Source organism: Balaenoptera acutorostrata, chromosome 6, assembly GCF_949987535.1.
Source record: "Balaenoptera acutorostrata chromosome 6, mBalAcu1.1, whole genome shotgun sequence".
Taxonomy (NCBI): domain Eukaryota; kingdom Metazoa; phylum Chordata; class Mammalia; order Artiodactyla; family Balaenopteridae; genus Balaenoptera; species Balaenoptera acutorostrata.
This window is the reverse complement of record NC_080069.1, coordinates 78851959-78872776: the sequence shown is the minus strand read 5'-3', so window position 1 is coordinate 78872776 and position 20818 is coordinate 78851959. Positions and strand designations below refer to the sequence as shown.

The 20818-nt window shown below is 34.4% G+C and overlaps 1 long non-coding RNA gene across 1 annotated transcript in view; it reads left to right on the top strand.

Moving 5' to 3' along the window:
• The window catches only part of LOC103011077 (uncharacterized), a 222044-nt gene that overhangs the window by 96684 nt on the left and 104542 nt on the right, over positions 1-20818 (top strand). The window lies entirely within an intron of this gene.

The window sequence follows — 20818 nt, the reverse complement described above, 5'->3', positions numbered from 1 at the left end:
AGAGACAGCTCTTGGGAGGCTACCACCACCAGGGTACTGCACAGACAGCAGACTGAAACACACTCCCAGTCTTTCTATAAAAGAGACCTATTTGCTTGTCCTGGAGCCTGAGGGGAGGCTTCAGGTTTGGCACACGCCTATAGGCCTAAAATCCTAGGAACTTAGGCCAGTGGATGCCATCTTTGTGCTCTCCCTTTACCTCACTACAGCTCACTGGTATCTCCAAGAAAAGAGCTTTTACACTCATGGTATAATAGGTGCCCCCTTCAGTCCACAGGACTGTATATATTTGCATACTTTAAAAGCTGCTGCCTGAGAGTCTGGCTTCCAATCAGCCTGAATCTAGGTGCTGACTGAGATCCTTCCCTTTGGGTCACTGACAGGTCTTGGCACTCCCTCAACTCCTGGGAGCTATTAAAAACATAACAGGCTGTTTAGATAGTCACAAAGGTTTAAGAGACAACCAAGAGATAGGGCAGGGTTAAAAGACAAGTTTCATCTTCTACACAAGGCCACTCCTTCAAGACTAGGGGAGGAATTGTTTTATCTAATACAAAGAGACCAACATAGAGAGTGAAGCAAAATGGAGAAACAAAGGAATATGTTTCAAATGAAAGAATAAGATAAAACCTCAGAATGTCTCTTAAGTAAGCATTAGAATTTCCTTATCTACCTTCCATATTTCTTAGTTTTAGTTTTAGACATTTTTATTGTTAAAAATAGTACATAGAAAGGGTTGAAAAAGAACCTCATGTCCTTGCCTTTTTTTTTTTTTTTAATGCTGTCACCTGTGTGTGCATCTTCAATAGCTTGGTTTGCCTCTTTTAAAACTTTATATGAAAAGAAACAAACTGAACATGTTAGTTTCTGTTTTCCTTTATTCATTTAATAATATGTATGTTATATTCATCCATATTGTTGTATGTATATGTCATTCATTCATTTTTATTACTTTATAGCCTACTATTTTACAGTATACCACAATTTAATACTACTGACTGGCATCTGTACGGTTTTCCGTTTGGGATAACAAACAATGCTGCCATAAACTTTCCTGATCATGTATCTTGGTACATATGAATCTTCACACCTCTAAATCAGTAGTTCTCAAATTCCAGCATGAATCAGAATCACCTTTATAGGGCTTGTTAAAATAGATTGCTAGACCCCATTCCCAGAAATTGTTTCAGTAGTTCTGGAGTGGGGCCCAAGAATTTGCATTTCTAACAGGTTACCTGTTGATGCTAATTCTGTGAGAACTACTGCCCTATACAGTTAAGGCCTCATTTATTTAGGTCATCTTTAATGTATAACAATAAATCCCTAATTATTTTGCACACATTTGTTATATTTATTCCTAGATAGTTGATAGATAGGTCACTCTTAATAATTGTAAATGCTATCAAAATTTAAATTTAATTTTCTGTTTCTAGTATATAGGAAAATAAATGCTATATAGATATTTTATAAATATAAATATATTTAATTATAATTATAATAAATATATATTTATATATATAAATTTACATATAAATTTTGTATCCAACCACCTTATTAAACTCTCATTAATTTTAATACATTTACTGTAGATTCTTTAATATTTTTAACATACCAACTATATCATCTGGACATAAAGACATTTTTTTTCTTTTAATCACTTATACAGTTTTTCCCTTGATTGTACTGACTCTAACATCCAATAATATGTTGAGTGGAAATGGTTATAACAGACATTATGGTTTTGCTCCTCAAGAAGAACAATATTTATGTTTAACAATTAAGTATGATGTTTATAGAAGGTTTTGGGGTGGTTTTTTTCCATTTTTTTTCCATTTTTCTTTTTGGTTGGTTGGTTGATTTTTGTAGGTACGTTTTTTAGATTGAGGGAGTACATTTCAATTTTGGTTTTCTACCGATTTTTTAAAACTATGAATTGATGTTGAATTTGATCAAGTGCTTTTTTGCAGCTCTTAAGATGATAATATTTATATTATACTTTTTATTTTTAGTTTATTTAAGGCAGTGAAATACACTGGTTTATTTTTAATGTCACATCAAGCTTGATAACCAGATTTATATATCTATCATTTACCTATCTATTTATCTATCTTTCTATCTATAGGCACACATACACAGTTCAGATTCAATTGACTAATATATCAATGATAGTACATCTCAGTTCAGGAATGAGTAAATTTGGTCAACAATTCTTATTTTAAACATTTGTGAGATTTTTGTATCAAGGATATGCAGCTGCAGTAAAAAGTAAGTTGGGGAACTTTTGGTTTCTATCCTTTGCAAAACTTTAGTAAGACTAGAAATATATTTTCCTTAATGCTTGGTTGATTTCTCAAAAAAGGGACATTAGTGTTTGTGTGTATGTGTGTGTGTGTTTGTGTGTTTATGTGTGTGTGTATTCAAAGGTTTTTATCCCAACACTTTCATTATAATAAACATCAAACACATAGCAAAATAGAAGAATTTTGCAGTGGACACCCTCCTACCTTTAAAATATCATCATGCTTTCTATAATACATACTTTTTCATCTATTGTTATTGAAAGATATTTAATACTGATTAAATTTTAAATGACTTTGAACTATTCAGATTTTCGACTTTTCTAAAGTTAGATTTGGTAAATTACAGGTTCGGGAAAACTTATTCATTTTATTTAAAACCTTCAAAAATTTTGGTAAAACTTGCTTATAATAATATCCTCATTATCTGTTTAATGTCTATAGCATCTGTAGCATCTGTACTAATGTTTCCTTTTTCATTATTGATGTGATTTGTAATTATTCCTGCTCTTTCTTTCTCAGTCTCTCCAGAGTTTTCTCAATTGTGTTATTTGTTTAAAAGAACCATAATTTGGCACTCCAGAGCTACTCAAACAGAAATTTTGGGGTGGGATCCAGCAATGTTTTTTAACAAGCCCTATACAAGTGATCATATACAGTTGATCCTTTTTTACTGTATATTTCTTTGTTTATTTCATTTATTATGTTACCTTTTCTCAACTTTTATTTGGATTTATTTTGCTCATCTTTTTCTAACTTCCTGAAACAAATTCTCAGCTCATCAATTTTCAACCATTCTTTTTTTCTTTCATATGCATTTAAGGCTGTAGATTTCTCTATGTATTGCTTTGCCTGCATCATACACTTTTGAATAGTTTTTATTATCTTTAACTGCAAAATACTTTCTATTTTTCACTAACATTCATTCCTAGATACATTGGAGTGTTTGCTTGTTTGATTTTTAAAAGTTTTTATTTTGAAATAATTATAGATTCACAGGAAGTTGCAAAGAAAGTAGAGAGGTACCATGTACCCTTCACCCAGTTCTCTCAATGATCATATCTTATGTAACTTTGGTACCATACGAAAACCAGGAAACTGACATTGATACAATACATGTGATTAGTTCTATGCTCCTTTTATCCCATGTCTATCCATATCTATATCTACATCTATTTGTATAACTACCACTGTAGTCAAGATACAGGAATATTCCTTCACAAAAAAGATCTCCCTAGTTCTACTCCTTTATAGACATACCCACCCCTAGTCCCCCACCATCTGTAACCCTGACAACCACTGATCTGTTTTCCATCTCTAATTTTGTCTTTTGATAATGTTACATAAAGGGAATCATACAATATGTGGCCTTTTGAGATTAACATTCTTTTTTCTCATCATAATGCCCTGCGATCCATCCAAGTTGTTGCATGTATCAATAGTTTGTTCCTTTTTATTACTGAATAGTATCCCCTGGTATGGATGTACCGTAGTTTGTTTAACCATTAGTCTGTTAAGAGATTGTATTCCAGACAGTTTGGGTATTATATTCTGAGACTCTGGCTCTTATTTCAATCTTTTGTTTTAGCAGACACCTTCTGATACTATAATATTGAGAGAAAGGGGTGGGGCAACCTTCCCAATCCCAGGAGGGGTGGATATTCAAGTTCCTTACTTAGCCTCCTTTGAGTCTGCTGGGGCAAGAGTTGCAGAGGTGGAAGTTCAGGCTCCCCATGAAACTTCTGCTTACACCGCCCTAGCTGGGGAGGGCACTTCATTACTGTTCCTGACATGATCAGAACTGACACCACCATGTTTGTGTTGGGGGGCAGCAGAGGTAGTATCTTACATCCAGGCTGGGATGAAAGTCTTACATCCCCACTGGACCTTTTATGATCACTCTGAAGGAAGGAAAGGGATGCCATATTATAGCAGGACAAGGGTAAAAATCTAGGTTCCTCACTTGGCCTTAGCTGTGGGGGTGGGAGTAGAATCCATGGTATTTCCAAGAGTAGGGCAATTGTCTAAAAATTTTCTATCTTGTTAGCCTTTCCCTTTTCCTGGCCCTTTGGCTAAGGAGAGCAGGCTTTCCCTGAAGTTTGTCTGTGGCTATTTGTGTTTCCAGATTTCCAGTTTTTCCAGCATCTAGTCTTGGATATATTAGACAAAAAAATCCCAGGAAATCCACTGCCAGGTCATTCTTCAGGTTTCAAGGTTCTTAACTAGTTTACCTTCTCTCTACCTTTCAGAGTTTTCTTATGTTTGTTTTATATATACAATGTCCATAGATTTTAGTTGTACTAGTAGGAGAAACAAGGAAAAGTGTACTCAGTCTATTTTGTCCTGGAAATGAAAGTTCAAATACAGTGTTTTATAAAATGTATTTCTTGCCTTTACAAGGGTAATAAGACAAAAAGAGAAATAAAAAGCATGTAGACTGGGGGGGGGGCGGATAAAAAGAAATAAAACTGCTCCTATCCACAGACAATACGATCATCTAAGTAGAAAACCCCCAAGAATCTATAAGCAATTATAGAACTAATGGGTTTAGCAAGGTCCTAAGTTACAAGGTCAACACATGGAAAACAAATCTTATTTCTATGCACTAGCTATGCAAACTTAGAATATAAAAACTGTTTTTAAAAAAAGAAAATCCATAAAATACCATAAAAACACAATAATCTCCAAAAATTGAATTACTTAGCTATAAATATAACAAACCAAGAGTAGGATCTATATGTTGAAAACTAAAAAATGTGATGAATGAAATAAATGAAGTTCTAAATAAATGACCAGCCCTACCATTTTCATTGATTGACTCCGCTTATTAAAGATGCTAATTTTTTCCACATTGTTCTATACATTTTAATGCAATTCCTATCAAAATCTATGCAAGATTTTTTTTTCAGATATAAACCAGCTAACTCTAAAATTTATAAGGAAAAGCAAAGGAACTAGAATAGCTTAAAGAATTCTGAAAGACAAGAATAAATTTGGAGGAATTACACTGCCAATTTTAAGACTTACTATAAATCTACAGTAATTAAGTCAGTATGGTATTGATGAAACAGACACATAGATAAAGGAATAGAACAGAGAATCTAGAAATAGATCCACATAAATATGACCAATTGATTTTTAACAAAGGTGCAAGAGCAATTCAATGAATAAAGGCTAATCTTTTCAGCAAGTTGTACTGAAACAACTAGAGATTCATAGGCTAAGGAAATGAACCTTGTTATAAATTTTACATCTTATACAGAAATTAACTCAAAATGAATCATGTATCTAAATATAAAAATATAAAACTTAGAAGGGACGTGGGAGAAAATCTATGTGACCTTGGGTTTGGTGATGAGTTCTTAGACATAATACCAAAAGCATAATTCATAAAAGACAAAAATGATAAATTGGACCTCACCAGAAAAAAAGCACTATGAAAGAGATTGCTAAGAGAATGAAATGGCAAGCCACAAAATGAGAGAAAATATTTTTATATTACATATCCACGAAGAACAGGTATCCAGAGTAAATAAAGTACACTTAAAGTTCAAAAATAAGAAAACACAATCCAGTTTAAAAAAACAAAAGGCAGGAACAGCCACTTCACCAAAGAAGATATGAGAATGACAAAGATATTCAACATTAATGTTCATCAGGGAAATGCATAATGAAACCGTGATTAGATTCCACTACACAACTATTTGAATAGCTTAAACAAACAAGGGAACAAAGTTCTGGTTAGTATTCAGAGCAACCGGAACTCTCACAACATTGCTAGTGGGAATACAAAAAGGTTTGGCAGTTTCTGAGAATGTTAAACATACATTTACCGTGTATGACCCAGTAGTCTCTCTCCTGAACTCTAGAGAAATAAAAACTTATGTTTATGCAATAACCTGAACACAAATATTCATAGTGGCTCTATTGATAATTGAGAAAAACTAGCAGCAACTCAAATGTCCTTCAAGGAATGAATAGAAAACAAATTATAGTTTGTTTATCTATACAATGGAGTACTATTCAATAAGAAAAAAGGATGAACTTTTGAAATATGCAAGACTTTGGATATATCTCAAATCTTTATTCTGAGTAAAAGAAGTCAGTTTCAAAAGATGTGATTCCATTATTACAGCATTCTAGAAAAGTCAAATCTATAGGGATACAGAAGTGATCAATGATTGCCAGGGATCATGAGAAATAAGAGTGTGTGATTTTTTTTTTTAATTTTTATTTATTTATTTATTTACTTTGGCTGTGTTGGGTCTTCGTTTCTGTGCGAGGGCTTTCTCTAGTTGCGGCAAGTGGGGGCCACTCTTCATCGCGGTGCGCGGGCCTCTCATTATCGCGGCCTCTCTTGTTGCGGAGCACAGGCTCCAGACGCTCAGGCTCAGTAGCTGTGGCTCACGGGCCTAGTTGCTCCGCGGCATGTGGGATCCTCCCAGACCAGGGCTCGAACCCGTGTCCCCTGCATTGGCAGGCAGACTCCCAACCACTGCGCCACCAGGGAAGCCCCAAGAGTGTGTGATTTTAAAGATACAGTAGTTCAAGGGAGATTTTTGAGGGCTGATGGAACTACTCTGTGCATGTTTTTGATGGTACTGACATGAATCTATACATGTATTAAAATGCATAGAACTATATACTGAGGGGGGAAAATGTTTTACACAAGGGCAAAAAAGTCCATTTTACTTCAAGATGATTTTTAAAATTTAATTAAAATATTTATTTCTCAATTCTCAAATATATTGGGATGTTTTTAGTTATCTGTTTTTTTACTGGCTTAATTGAATTGTGCTCAGAAGAATATTTTATATTGAAATCAGTTCATTAGAATTGATAGAGACTTACTTTATGACCAGTATATCATCTATGGTTTCAAATAATCTGTGTATATTGAAAGAATTTATATATGTAAATGTATATGTAATATATATGTCTTTCATTGGATCAATTTTGTTAATTATGTAGATCAATGTCCTGTTTAATTTTGTAGTTGTTGCCTCTTCTGTCAGTTACTGAGAGAAGTAATTTTTTTTTTCTTTTCATATGCTAGGCAGTGTAATTAAGTGTCATACAGATGTAAAATTGTATGGCTACCTGGCAATTAGAATCTTTTCTCATTAGGAAACATTCCTTCTTATCTCTAGTAGTTTTATTTTTTTACTTTACTTTTTTAGTTTGATATTGCTATATCTGCGCTAGAATTATTAAATTAGGGTTTACATGATATATATATTTCTATCCTTTTAATTTCTACTATTCTGTTTTAAATGTCTTGCTTAAATAGCATATATTTGAGTTGTTTGTTTATTTATTTATTTATTTATTTATTTATTTATTTTTGGCTGTGTTGGGTCTTCATTTCGTGCGAGGGCTTTCTCTAGTTGCGGCAAGCGGGGGCCACTCTTCATCGCGGTGCGTGGGCCTCTCACTATCGTGGCCTCTCTTGTTGCGGAGCACAGGCTCCAGACGCGCAGGCTCAGTAGTTGTGGCTCACAGGCCTAGTTGCTCCGCAGCATGTGGGATCTTCCCAGACCAGGGCTCGAACCCGTGTCCCCTGCATTAGCAGGTAGATTCTCAACCACTGCGCCACCAGGGAAGCCCTGAGTTTTATTTTATTTCCAATCTGCGAATCTTGTCATTTAACTGAACAATTTAGGCCTTTTACATTCAATGTAATTTCTAATACACTTAACTCATACCTGCCTACCTATTTTTTGTGTGTATTAGTACATCTGTTCTAGTTTGCTTTTCTAGTAATTCTTATTTATGATTATTTGTTATAATTCCATTTTCCTTCTTTCATTTGGAATTTATATATTCTCTATCTGCTATTTTAGTGATTACCTTTGCAATATGTAATTAAATTTTCTAAGTCATAGTCCATTCAGGCTGCTGTAACAAAATACAACAGACCAGGTAGTTTATGAACAACAGAAATTTATTTCTCACACTTCTGGAGGCTGGACGTCTGAGATTAAAGTGTCAGCATGGTCAGGTTCTGTGTCTGGAGAAAACCTACTTCCCAACTGATAAATGGATGGCTGCCTTTTTGCTGTAACCTCACATGGCAGAAGGAGCAAGAGAACTTTCTCTGGGTCTCTTTTAGAAGGTCACTAATCCCATCTATGAAGACTGTGCCTCATGACCTAATCACCTCCCAAAGTCCCCACCCCACCTCCCAATACTGTCACATCAGGCACGAAATTTCAACACATAAATTTTGGGGGGACACAAACATTCAGGCCATAGCAAATATACATATTCTTTGACCCAGCACCTTATTATTCATAATTTATTTCCAGGAATCAGGACAAATATATAATAATAAAGTCATCATCACAGTACTGTTTAATGGGCTGAAAAATTGAAAAAAAAAGTTTAAATATCTGATATCAGGTGGTTAGTTAAATAAAATTTCACAAAGAAATAATGTTCAGCCATTTAAAATTATATTTTTAAAGGATAAATAATGAAATAACTTATCACAATACAGCATTAACAGAAAAAGGAAAGGAAAACTCAGTAAATTTCACAGCATGTGGATGCATAATCATGTGTGTATATATGCATATGTGAATTTACATATGTGTATATGTTAATTTAAAATATAAAGATCATAGGAAAAATATTGCTAACAGTAGTTGTAGCACGGTTTTAAGATCAAGAGTGACAAAGTTTCTTCTGTTTACCAGCATTTTATACATTTTATATGAGAATGTATTTTTGTGATAACAAAAACAATCAAAAAAACACTTTTAGGAAATATAGACCACAGAATAGTGTTAACAGTAAGAATTTAAGTAAAAAATTTAATTCTATCTCTGCTATGATTACAGCGATCTAGAAATTACATATGTATTTGAAAAATATCTTTCTAAAGAATGCAGGAAAATTAAAAGTTAATTTAATATGATCTTCAATTGTGTTACCTTTTTTGCAAAAATAATTACCTTTCCTAAAAATTAAAGTAAAAAGCACAAACTTCACTGACAGAGACTGTGATGACAGCCCGAGCAATAGAAGGGGAAATTGTATGGATCCAGTATAATCCAACTTCAAATATAGTTTCTCACTGCACATATCCAGTTGTGTTTGTCAGATACAAACTGTTATTGCTATCATTAGCCAACAAGTAAATCCCTGATAAATGAGCATGCCAGAGGGTGCCCTTTCAGTCATCTTTGGCTCAGCCCTGCCATTAATCTCAGGAAAGACTTTTCTGTGATCTGCAGCCCTGCTCATATGCTGTAACCTTGGACTACAGCCTAACATTGGACTAAGAACAAGGAATTGAGGTTCCCTCATTGACTCTGACTTCAGGCTGACACAACTTTTGTGAATCATTTCACCTGCTACTGTGTCACAAATTGCTTTAATGTCATAAGCACTTACACACACACACGCGCGCACGCACACACACACACACACGTAAACATGCCTGAATCATTCTCGGGATAGAATGAATGAAAGCCTTGGGAAATGGGTGTGGCATGAAACAATGTTCTTTGGTTACTTTTGTGCTTTTGACCTTGTCCTGAGAGATGGTGGTGTGAAAGCAGAATACTTCTAACTTGATTCATCTGCATGTTAAAATGAAAAAAAAGAGTTTGTTTATAGATTACCAGTTTATCCTCAGAATTGCCAGTGTATTATCTAGAAGCAGTATATACTAATTTTTCAGTAGAAATTATTTGAGAAAAAATGTTGCCCATCAGTGGATTCTACGCATTTCTTATCTGGTGAAAAATTACTTAAACAAGCACAAAACTATACACCTTCTGCAGACAGCAAGGAGCCACCACTGATTCCCCAGCTCCTGGCATTCACTCCTTTGTATGATTCTCTCCCCGTCGTGCTTAGATTTAGGTGTCAACTTGCCTAAGCTATGGTACTCCATTATTTAGTCAAACGTTAATCTAGGTGTTGCCGTTAGGGTATTTTGTAGATGTGGTTAACATCTATAATCAGTTGACTTTGAATAAAGGAGATTACCTTCAAAAATGTGGGTGAGCCTTATCTAATCAGATGAAGGTTTTGAGCTAAAAAACTGAGAATTCCCAGAGAAGAAGAAATTCTGTCTGAAGACTGAAGTGTCAACTCCTAACTGAGTTTTCAGCTTGCTAGCCTGCCCTGTAGCTTTCAGACTTGCCATCCCCCACAATCATATGAGCCAATTCCTTAAAGTAAATTTCTTCTCTCTGTATATATCCTATTGGTTCTGTCTCTCTGGAGAACTCTAATACAGAGTGTATATAAAAGTATTTTTTATCTTTAATAATGGTATTATAACACATAAACAGTATCCCATGTCTTGTTTACTAATTGATAATGTGGTTTAGATAACTTTTTGTACATCAGAGTGTACAAATCTACCTTATTATTTTTACAGATGTTCAGTGGCCATCACATATACAAACTCATGCTCCATAAACATGAATAAAAAGATAAGTGTAGTAAGTTTTCCAGATTTTAATTTTCAATTTTCAATCTTAATTATGATTTAATTAATCCAGTGTAGAGTTGAAAGTTTTGGGATAGTATGTTTAAAGTTGTAAAATGGCTAACATGGAATAATTAAACTTGGATGATGCTCTCTGTGTTTCAGCTCCCCCAGAAAAAAATGGAAGTCGGGTATTCTGGGGAGAGTCAAGATTTCATTTTTTCCTCTGTTGTGACCTAGCTTTGAATCATATCCCAGGAGTTGTCTGGCTCAGAGGGTGTTCTTTGCTTTGCAAATATTTGCTTTGGCTTCCCAAAGCTGCAGTTTTATTCACAAGATCTATACTCTTATGCTGTTGATACCCAACATAAGACTTTGTGGAAATCATTTATATTTTCTCTTTCTCTTAATATTGTTATACAAAGGTAAAAATCATTTTCATAAAATATTTTAAAATTAGAGAAATGTGTTACAGTTGGAATAAAATGAAACAAAACAAAAATGATCTTGGATAATCAAGAAGTACTTAGTTTAAGGAATGGAGCATAAGATGGTAACATTTAAGGCTTGAGAAAGTTACATAAAAGTTTTTAAAAAATGGGCCTCTTCCAATCTATAAATTTATTACAACTTGACACTAGAACTAGCCTATCGTGGTTGTAGTGCTATGATCATACTATTGTCTTTCTTACCAAGAGATCCCATTTTTGTTTTTTAATTTCAGAGTAGGAATGGCTGCCATATGTGAAATATACTTTCTTGAGTGTTCTAATACCATTTGTTACAAAAAGGAAATACAAAACTGAACAACAAAATATACATGCTACTGGCCTTCCACACTGGGTACAAGACAGGACCCTTGAGTTTCTCTATAATATGGCTTTGTGATGGTGGCAAAGTGAGGCAGACCAATTCTCTTTGTCTGAAAATCTGAAACTCAGTAACTCCAGCCTCTCAGTTCTGTAGCTTTTTCTTGGCAGTGTGAATCTTACTTGTGAATTCAAAATGGCAAAGAGGATTAGTACATGTAAGTGTAAATTCCCAAGTGTAAAGTTAAAGCCAGCAGGGGCTTTCTGCAAGTGACTGAGCGAGGCGCTGCCCATAAGGAGGCAAATCAGTCAAGAAGTTGATTTCATGAATGGGTAGCAACAATGCAGATCAAATTAGAAAGATGAAGGATGAATTTAAAAAGAGAAAATAGTAACAGAGTTTGTGGACAGGACATGAAAGAACAGAAGACTTGCAGAGTAGTTGTTTCGATGGTTCAGAAATTTGTCAACAAAATAAGTTTATCTGCTGCCACACAGTGCTGGGAAGGTAGACAGTACTGCTTAAAAGATTTGTACAAAAATACTTTTTATCCTGTTTCCTCCTTTTAAGATGTCTCAAACCTAAAAAGTAAAAATTTTGGAAGAATTTTTTGATCTATTTCCAAGATACCATCTGTCTCACCTAGTATCATTTAAGAATTACTCGCTAAATGATAATTGAGTGAATTTTCACTAAAGTGTGAATGACTCAAAAGACAAATTCCATAGGAATTTTTAAAACTAAAGGGAATGAGAGTTGTTGGAGAAGATCTAAAGGTCTAAAACCTTGTGATTCTGCCTTGCTACTACGTTGACTCAGGCATCCAGAAGCAGATGGCCAGCACATATTTTGAGCTGAAAGGTCATGAATTTACCTACTTAGCCAAGAAATAAGTAATAAGTCACTGCATCCAGGCTCCCCCAAGCCAATATCATCTGCTGTCCAGAAGATAGCACAATAACACTATTTTGAGAATAGGGATTCTGGATCAATTTGATTTACTGTCATCTCTAGATAAGTATGATAATCTACATTTATAAAGATAAATAATAAAATAATGAGCTGGATATATATATACATATACATATGTGTGTGTGTGTGTGTGTGTATATATATATATTCATGCTCCTTCCACTGCACCATGTTACTCTTATACTCTCAAGCAACAGAAAAGAGAAAAAATATGGAATATTTTTGCAATCAGTCACAGAGGTTCTCTTTAACATTCTGAGAGCAGTCTTTATGTTGGACACAATTTATATACACCTGAGAGCCCAGTAATGTACCTTCAAAGACATGAGAAATGCACATTTGACTATTTATGCCAAAAAACAGGATAGAAGATTTGCAGACAAAAACTCAGTTACGTGAGAAAAGTCCATACGAGAACAATATTCCCCCGCTCTGTGAGTTGATAAAAGAAAGTCACTGGGCCTTACTTTATTGACCACGCATGATCAGTGTGATTTTAAGAACACACTTCAACTAGACAAGGTTAATTTTTTTTCAGGCATGTATGTATGAATATACATACTTGTCTGTGTACGTGTATGCATATAATTTGTACCTATTTATCTGTCTGTTCACATAGTACATGTAGATATATGTTTATATGCCTGATATGTTAATCAACATTACCTGAACTAACATTCTGACTCTTAGAACAGTGGATCGTAAATATTCAAGTACATACGATTTAACCAAAAAGCATTTTTAAAAGCAGATATTATTTAGTAAGTGGATAATATTTCACCCAGAAAAACCATCTTCGTTTCCTAAGTTGTTCCTGAAGTTGATAAAGGGGCATTTCCTAGATTACACATAAACAAATAGCCAGTCACATCCAAGACAGAAATTTCTCCAAACCAAGGAAACATCAAAAAAAAAAAAAAAACCCAAGTGAAACATTATATACAGATACTGATTTGTTTTAACATGTTAGAATGGAATGAAAACCTTTAGAGTACCCTACAAACCTGTCACTTCTTATCCCAGTTGCCCCGTAGAAACTCAGCACTGCAGGTTAGCCATTGTTCTTATTCTCCACATGGGTACTGCCATGACTTAGAAAATTAAGCACTTGGTTTAATTGTATAAACTCTTCAAAGACTATTAGAGTGCTCTCTAGCATGAAAGTTCTTAATTTCAAAGCTCATACATTTAAAAATTTGCTTTCATAGCCATATCACCTGAGTCTTAAACAACTTTGTGAAGATAGCAGATAGGGATCATTATTAATATTTTGAAGAGGAAAATAAAAATCAAGGCATATGTCTATGAAGATACATACTTAAAAACATGAAGTTTAGAATTTGCTTCATGTGTTATTGAATCCATTTTTTTCCAGTGGATTGTGCAGAAGTGCTTTTCTCAAAATCTTTGGCATTTATAGTTGTCAGAATAATACTTGAAGCAATAAAAACAACCTTCAAGCACAGAAAATTAATTTTTATCAACTTTCAAATTAATATAAAATGATATTAAGTTCATAAATGGGTCTTTTAGGGACAAAAGTTATATCAAATTTTCACACTTTCAAAAACAAATGCTAACGACACATGATTTCTCAGTTAGTGAATTTATTCTTTACAGAAAGACTGAGTTTAGCATATTCCTTTACCATAAACTGGTAAATATCCACAAATAATGTTGATTCATTCTAAAAGTATTGACAAAACAAAGATTCTGGCTTGCTGCACGTGTACTTAATTCTGTAATCATTGCTTTCTGCCCATCCAATACTTATTTGTTTATTCATTAACTCTTCTTAATTTATTATCCAGAAGGAAACAATGGGCTACTTATTTATACATTTTCAGATAATTTGAGACTTTATTTTTTGCTCTCATTTGGGATTCTGGAGAGGTGGAAGAACTTTATTTTACTCCTGTCAATTTCAATTTCAATCTATCCCTGACAACATAGAGTCACTAGAGATCTTAACTAAATTAAATACCTGGGTTAGTTCGATTGAAAATGATGTTAATATCTTCATTGTATTTAAATCACAAATATAGAAACCTTGGTACTATATATAACAAAAAGGGCTTAGACAGTAGTAACAAACCAAATGACTAAAAACCAATATTTTATGAGGTGTCATAAAGTTTAGCCTAAATAGCATACCATGAAGCTGGAAAAAAAACCACTTTATCACATGAAAGGATCTCTAAAAGAAATATATACCTTGATACTAACACCTCACCTTCTACACATACATATCAATAACTAGTCAACAGAGTATTAATTTTAAAAAATAATGATTAAATAGTGGACCCTATATACAGCAGAAAAGATAGGAGGAAAACATTTGCTTAATTATAATAGAGGGCACTCAATGCTTAAACAACAGACTCAGTTAATATAAATTAAGGTATATGTTCAATTATTCATGTATTTTTCAGTAATATTTGTCATCTACTAAGTGTTATGTACTCTGCCTACCCATGCTAAAATATTCGAATGAGTTATGGTCCTGGACTTGAGGGTCTCAGAGGCTAGCCAGGGCAAAGTTAAAAACAACAACAGCAACCAAAAAAACATCTAACCACAATAAAAAGAGGAGACACATATGAAATGGGCCCAGCAAAATGGATACTGAGGAACAGTCAGAACTAGAAACTTCCAATAAAAACTGCATCAGGGGCTGGCATTTTAAAAAAATGAAACTTAGACAGTTGAGTGGAACTTGATCAGAGGAGCATAGGCAACAATTCTATCATTACAGTACGCGTGTTTGAAAAGTTGAAAAGAGAGAATTATTAGGAAAGAAAGGATGACAGGCAAGTCCATGGTTGTGGATTACGAATCAGAGAATTTAGGTAAAGAAGATATTATGTCAAAGAAGTAACAGAGATAGGACTTTGCAACCCAATGCCATAGCTGAACAAAGGAATCCTTTCATCCTGCATTGGAGTCATGTCCATTAACTAAACATCCCTCTATTACAGAATTCCTCTCCTAAACATGAAAGGAAAGTGTTCATATGTCCATGTATATATTAAAGTTCATATTATCACTCACTGTAAAACCTGGAAACAACTCATGTGCATCAACATGGAATAGATAAATAAGCTGCATTATGTTCATTCAAGAGAATATTGTATTTCCTTATAATTTATGTTATTACTTCTGTAGTAAGTTCCACAGCTAAGGTTCAAACCGAGGCAGTCTTGCTTCCAGCCTGAACTCTTAGCCATCACTACACCAAATCTCTGAAAGCATCCTCAATTCATATCATGATTCTGGAGAACACTCTGCAAAATCTTTCTTATGTGTCTCCATCCAGCCTCTTCCTGTCACCTGCACAGTGGTAACCAGACTGAATCAATGAACTCAATCCCGGAAGACTGCTTCCTGTGATATACTTCTATGTCTTTCACAAAACTCCTAAGTTCTTAAATCTGGGAGTATACATATGGATGACAGTGTTAATTATTAACTACCCTCCTCCACCAGAACTTACCACTCTTTAGTAAAGCATCCCTTCCAACTGTTTTCTCATACATCCACAGTGGCTGGGAATACAAGAAAAGCTGCATGTGATATGAAATCATATCCCATCTAACTGTCTGTTCTTTTCCTGATTCTTTAAGTAAACCCAAAGTGTATATAGTCATTATATTAGAAAAGTAAAAGGTGGATATTTCTGGTTGATTACAATTCCCTGGATTTGCCTCAGTTTCTGTGTACCCACTCTGCTTGCTCTTACTCTCAAACAGTCTTGATTCTATTCCAGAATCTTGTGTCTGCTACTCAACCTCTGGTCCTGTAGCTGTACTATTGCAACAGTCCTTTGATAGCTCACAATGGCTTCTGATATTATGTAAGAAACTGTAGAAATGGATGAAAATTTACATCATTGACCTCCATTACATTGTCTTCTTCACCTTTATATTTTGACATTTCAAACTAGTTCATAAATGCTTTCCCCTTGGATCAAAATTTAACCAGAATATGAGCCGTGAGATTTTTTCCAGGACATTAGGTGCTCTGTCTCAGTGAAAACTTTGAGAGGGTCCTAGAGAGTTTTTCATCAGCCTCAAGACTGCAGCTTCTCTGGATTTCATTCAGTGGATTCTAGTGATCACTAGGTTGGTACAGTCTCTTGAGCATTTATGGCATCTTCAAGTTTCAAAGGTTATATTTTTTAATATTTTTGAGTGAATATGATCACATAGATGAAAAACATAGATGTTTTTCCCACGTTCTTTCACATACTAGGGTTTTCTGGCTGGCATTGCCTGCCAAAAAGATACAACACATGTCCTAAGCCTGAATAATACTTAATAGCATCTCTCAATGCTACTCTTCTTGGTGATGGTTGTAATACAGGTGGAATGCTATTCCTGTGGCTATAGGCTTGGGTCTGGATGACTCTTAAATTGGCAGTCCCAAGTCATATAAATTGTAATCTCAACATTCTCAATTCTCATATTGATGTTCTTTGCAACAGATTCAATATTATCTTTGTATTATCTTTGTAGTATTTTACTGGGGAGAGAATGTCTAACCTTTCCTATGCTTTTCAAATTTAACCTGATACATAACAATGTATTTAATAATCAAACCTCAACCAGGGAGACAAAATGGATCAGTTACTGTGCTCCTGGTTGACACCCAACTCTCATCCCCACTGTCACAGAGATCTGCATGACTTTGAGAATTTCCAATACTCAGTGACCTACTTTCCTGGGTTTACTACTCAGACTTGGCCATTCTAGTAGCTTAATTCTTTGACTGGAAAATACTGAGACTTCTGCCTTTGCAATTCCTAACTACCTCAAGTAGATCACCCGAGAACCTACACTCAGGCATAGACTACTTCACTGAGAAGTATTTAGATAATTAAGTAGTATATAGACAAGCTATCCCAGTGGCTGAGAGCATGCATATGACAAAATTTCATCAATCATGCCTACTACCACAACCAAAGTCATCACTTGCCATATCAAGGGTCATGAGTGTAAATGTTTCTGCTATCAAAAGGGAATAGGAAAGACTGGATGGACTCATTTTGGACTTCCTGTATTGTCTGATAACCGCATTTTGTATCAGTACAAGGGGGTATTAGTTTTCTAGGGCTGCCTTAACAAAGTACCACAGATTGCATGGCTTAAACAAGAGAATGTGCTGTCTCACAGTTCTGGCTTGAAGTCTGAAATCAAGGTGTTGGCAGGATTGGTTCCTTCTGAGGTCTGTGAACAAAGAATCTGTTCTAGGCCTCTCTCCTTTGCTTATTGATGGTCATCTTCTCCCTGTGTCTCTCCAAATCATCTTCCCTCTATGTGTGTTGGTCTCTGTGTAAATTTCCCCTTTTTATATGGACACCAGTTATGTTGGATTAGGGCCCACCCTAATGACAACAATTTAACTTGTTTAATTCTGCAAAGACCCTACCTCCAAATAGAGTCACATACTGAGGTCCTGGGCATTATGACTCCAAGTTTTTTGGGGTGGGAGAAGGACACAATTCAACCCATAACAAAGAATATAGAACAATTTAAGCAGACACTTTCCCCCTCCATATGCACACACAGTCTATGGCTGTTAAGAAAAATATTGATACTTCTCTTGAGTCAGTTGGGTCAATCATTTACCTCATCTCCAGGTCAGAGATTTAATCTGTATTAAGATGTACAGATAAGCTAGGGAAGTATTTTCCTGATTGACATAAAAAATAGAAAAATTATACCATCATCAAAATTATTTGACATTATGTACCTGGTGTTTTAAAAGAGCATAAGACTCTAGGCTGATATTTGGAATCCTCTGCCCCACTAGACGATAGAAGTCTAGAAGATATTCTCAATTAAGATTATTCCTGTACACTTTTACATAATAGCACTGCTATTGTCTGATTCTGGTGTTATAACTCATGTTTCTTGTTCTCTCCCTCTTCATATACTGAAGAAATATAGTCTAGAGCCTTCAGCAGCAGAAATATATACATATAGAAATTAAAACGTAACTAAGTATCTAAACTATTATTTTACTTTTTGTATTACCCTAATTGTTTGATATTTTAATAAGGATAGCATTTAGAAACTAAATTTGAACTAGAAATTATACTAAACTCCACTGTGCATATCATTAGAGAGAACTGAAGAGCGTAGCCAGTCAACTTCTACCTCCTTTGCACTGAATCCGGATGTCTTCTTGCAATTCACATTAGTCTTGAAGAACGATTCGCTTTATGCCAATGCTTCGCATCTTTGTTTCGTGCCTCCTTGCCTTTCGTGTCCTTAGTACATAATCATCAGTAACATTAATAGAATAGGAAAGCATGCCCCAAGGAGTAGTTGAGAATCACTGATCAGTATAGTGATAGTAGCATCTCATGTGGATCTAAATATTAACTGTTATCTGGATGAGGGAAGCACAATAATCAAAGTTTCTCTTCTGTTTATATTTCAGGGCTGTGTCAGATTATTTATCTACCCCTTGATTCTGAAAAATGATTTGAAGTAGCCTATACAATGAAATCATTTCAACAATATAAAGGTAGCCAAAGGAAATTGGAATAAAAGAAAAGTAAGGTTAGCAAAACAAATATTCCCCAGTTTATCTATAGTTTAAATCAATATTAATCAACTCCGCAGCAGACACTTTATAGAAATTGAAAAGTACATTCTAAATACATGTGGAAACGTGAAGAGCTTAGAATAGCCAAATAATTTTGAAAAATAAGAGCAAATTTGGAGGATTTGCACCACTTAAATTCAAGATTCATTATAAAGGTCAGTAATAATGACAATTGAGCCTTGGCATAAAGGTAAGACATAAGTGAATGGAAAAAAATAGAGAGACCAGAAATAGAACCACATACATCTAGCCAACTGCCTTTTGACATAGTCAATGGGTAAAGATAATCTTTTCAACAAATTGTACTAGAAATATGGGATATTTATTGTGCATCTAATATGTGCTAGGTACTGTTTTGAGTGAGGATAGAGCAGCAAAGAGACAGTTCCTGGTCTCATAAACTTTATATTTTTGTGTAGAAGAGAGGCAGCAAGTAAGTAAACAAGCAAATGCATTATATAATTTTAGGTATTAAACAAATTCCATGAGAAAAAATAAATTAGGTTAAAAACAATAATGCATCAAGTGAATTATCATAAAGATTTTCCTTTGTAAGTGAACTGTGTTCATGATGTTCGATATGCCTACTATGGAAATGAAGTTGCACACAGGCAAAATTCCATGTGGAAAATAAAAATGTAAAGTGATTAAGTAAAAACAAAACCCTGAAGTAAGTAATAAGCTACTGAAGTAGATTGGGTTAACTATGTAATTTTGCCTTAAAAGGCCAGATCTTCAGATACTCAGGAAGACAATTTTGAAATATAAGAGAAAGAGATAATGCTTAAGTCAAATATATTGGCATGGTGATGACAAAAATCTAAGTTCCCCTATCCCTCAACACACACACACACACACACACACACACACACACACACACAGAGGCAGAATTTTGATGACTCACATGTATGAAATTACCAGTGAAAATAGGCCAGTGATGAGATTCATTGAAAAGGTTTGTTTTTGTTCTAGAGATATAGAAAATTCTGTGAATAATAAACATGAGATCTACTTTTTTACCATATTGATTAGAATTTTTAAATTAATAACTTTTCAGAGTATAAGGGAAAAGTGAATTAATTAATGAAACAAATGAACCAATAAAAAACCAATTGAACACATTTAGGACTACTAATTTATTTTAGGCACGGGTAAAGCACATTTGCATATGTTATTTCAGTTAATATTATAACTAGGAGAAAAGGGGAAAACAATGGCACATATCAGTGACATAACATGTAAATTTTTTTTTCATTCAGGAATTTTATATTTCATAGGATTCTCTGACATCACAAACTCCCCACTGTCTTTATTTATTTTTATTTTTTTGAATTTTATTTTATTTATTTTTTTATACAGCAGGTTCATATTAGTTATCCATTTTATACATATTATTGTATATATGTCAATCCCAATCTCCCAACTCATCACAAAACCATCCGCCCCCCCACCACTTTCCCCCCTTGGTGTCCATACATTTGTTCTCTACATCTGTGTCTCAATTTCTGCCCTGCAAACCGGTTCATCTGTACCATTTTTCTAGGTTCCACATATATGAGTTAATGTAAGATATTTGTTTTCCTCTTTCTGACTTGCTTCACTCTGTATGACAGTCTCTAGATCCATCCACATCTCTACAAATGACCCAATTTCATTACTTTTTATGGCTGAGTAATATTCC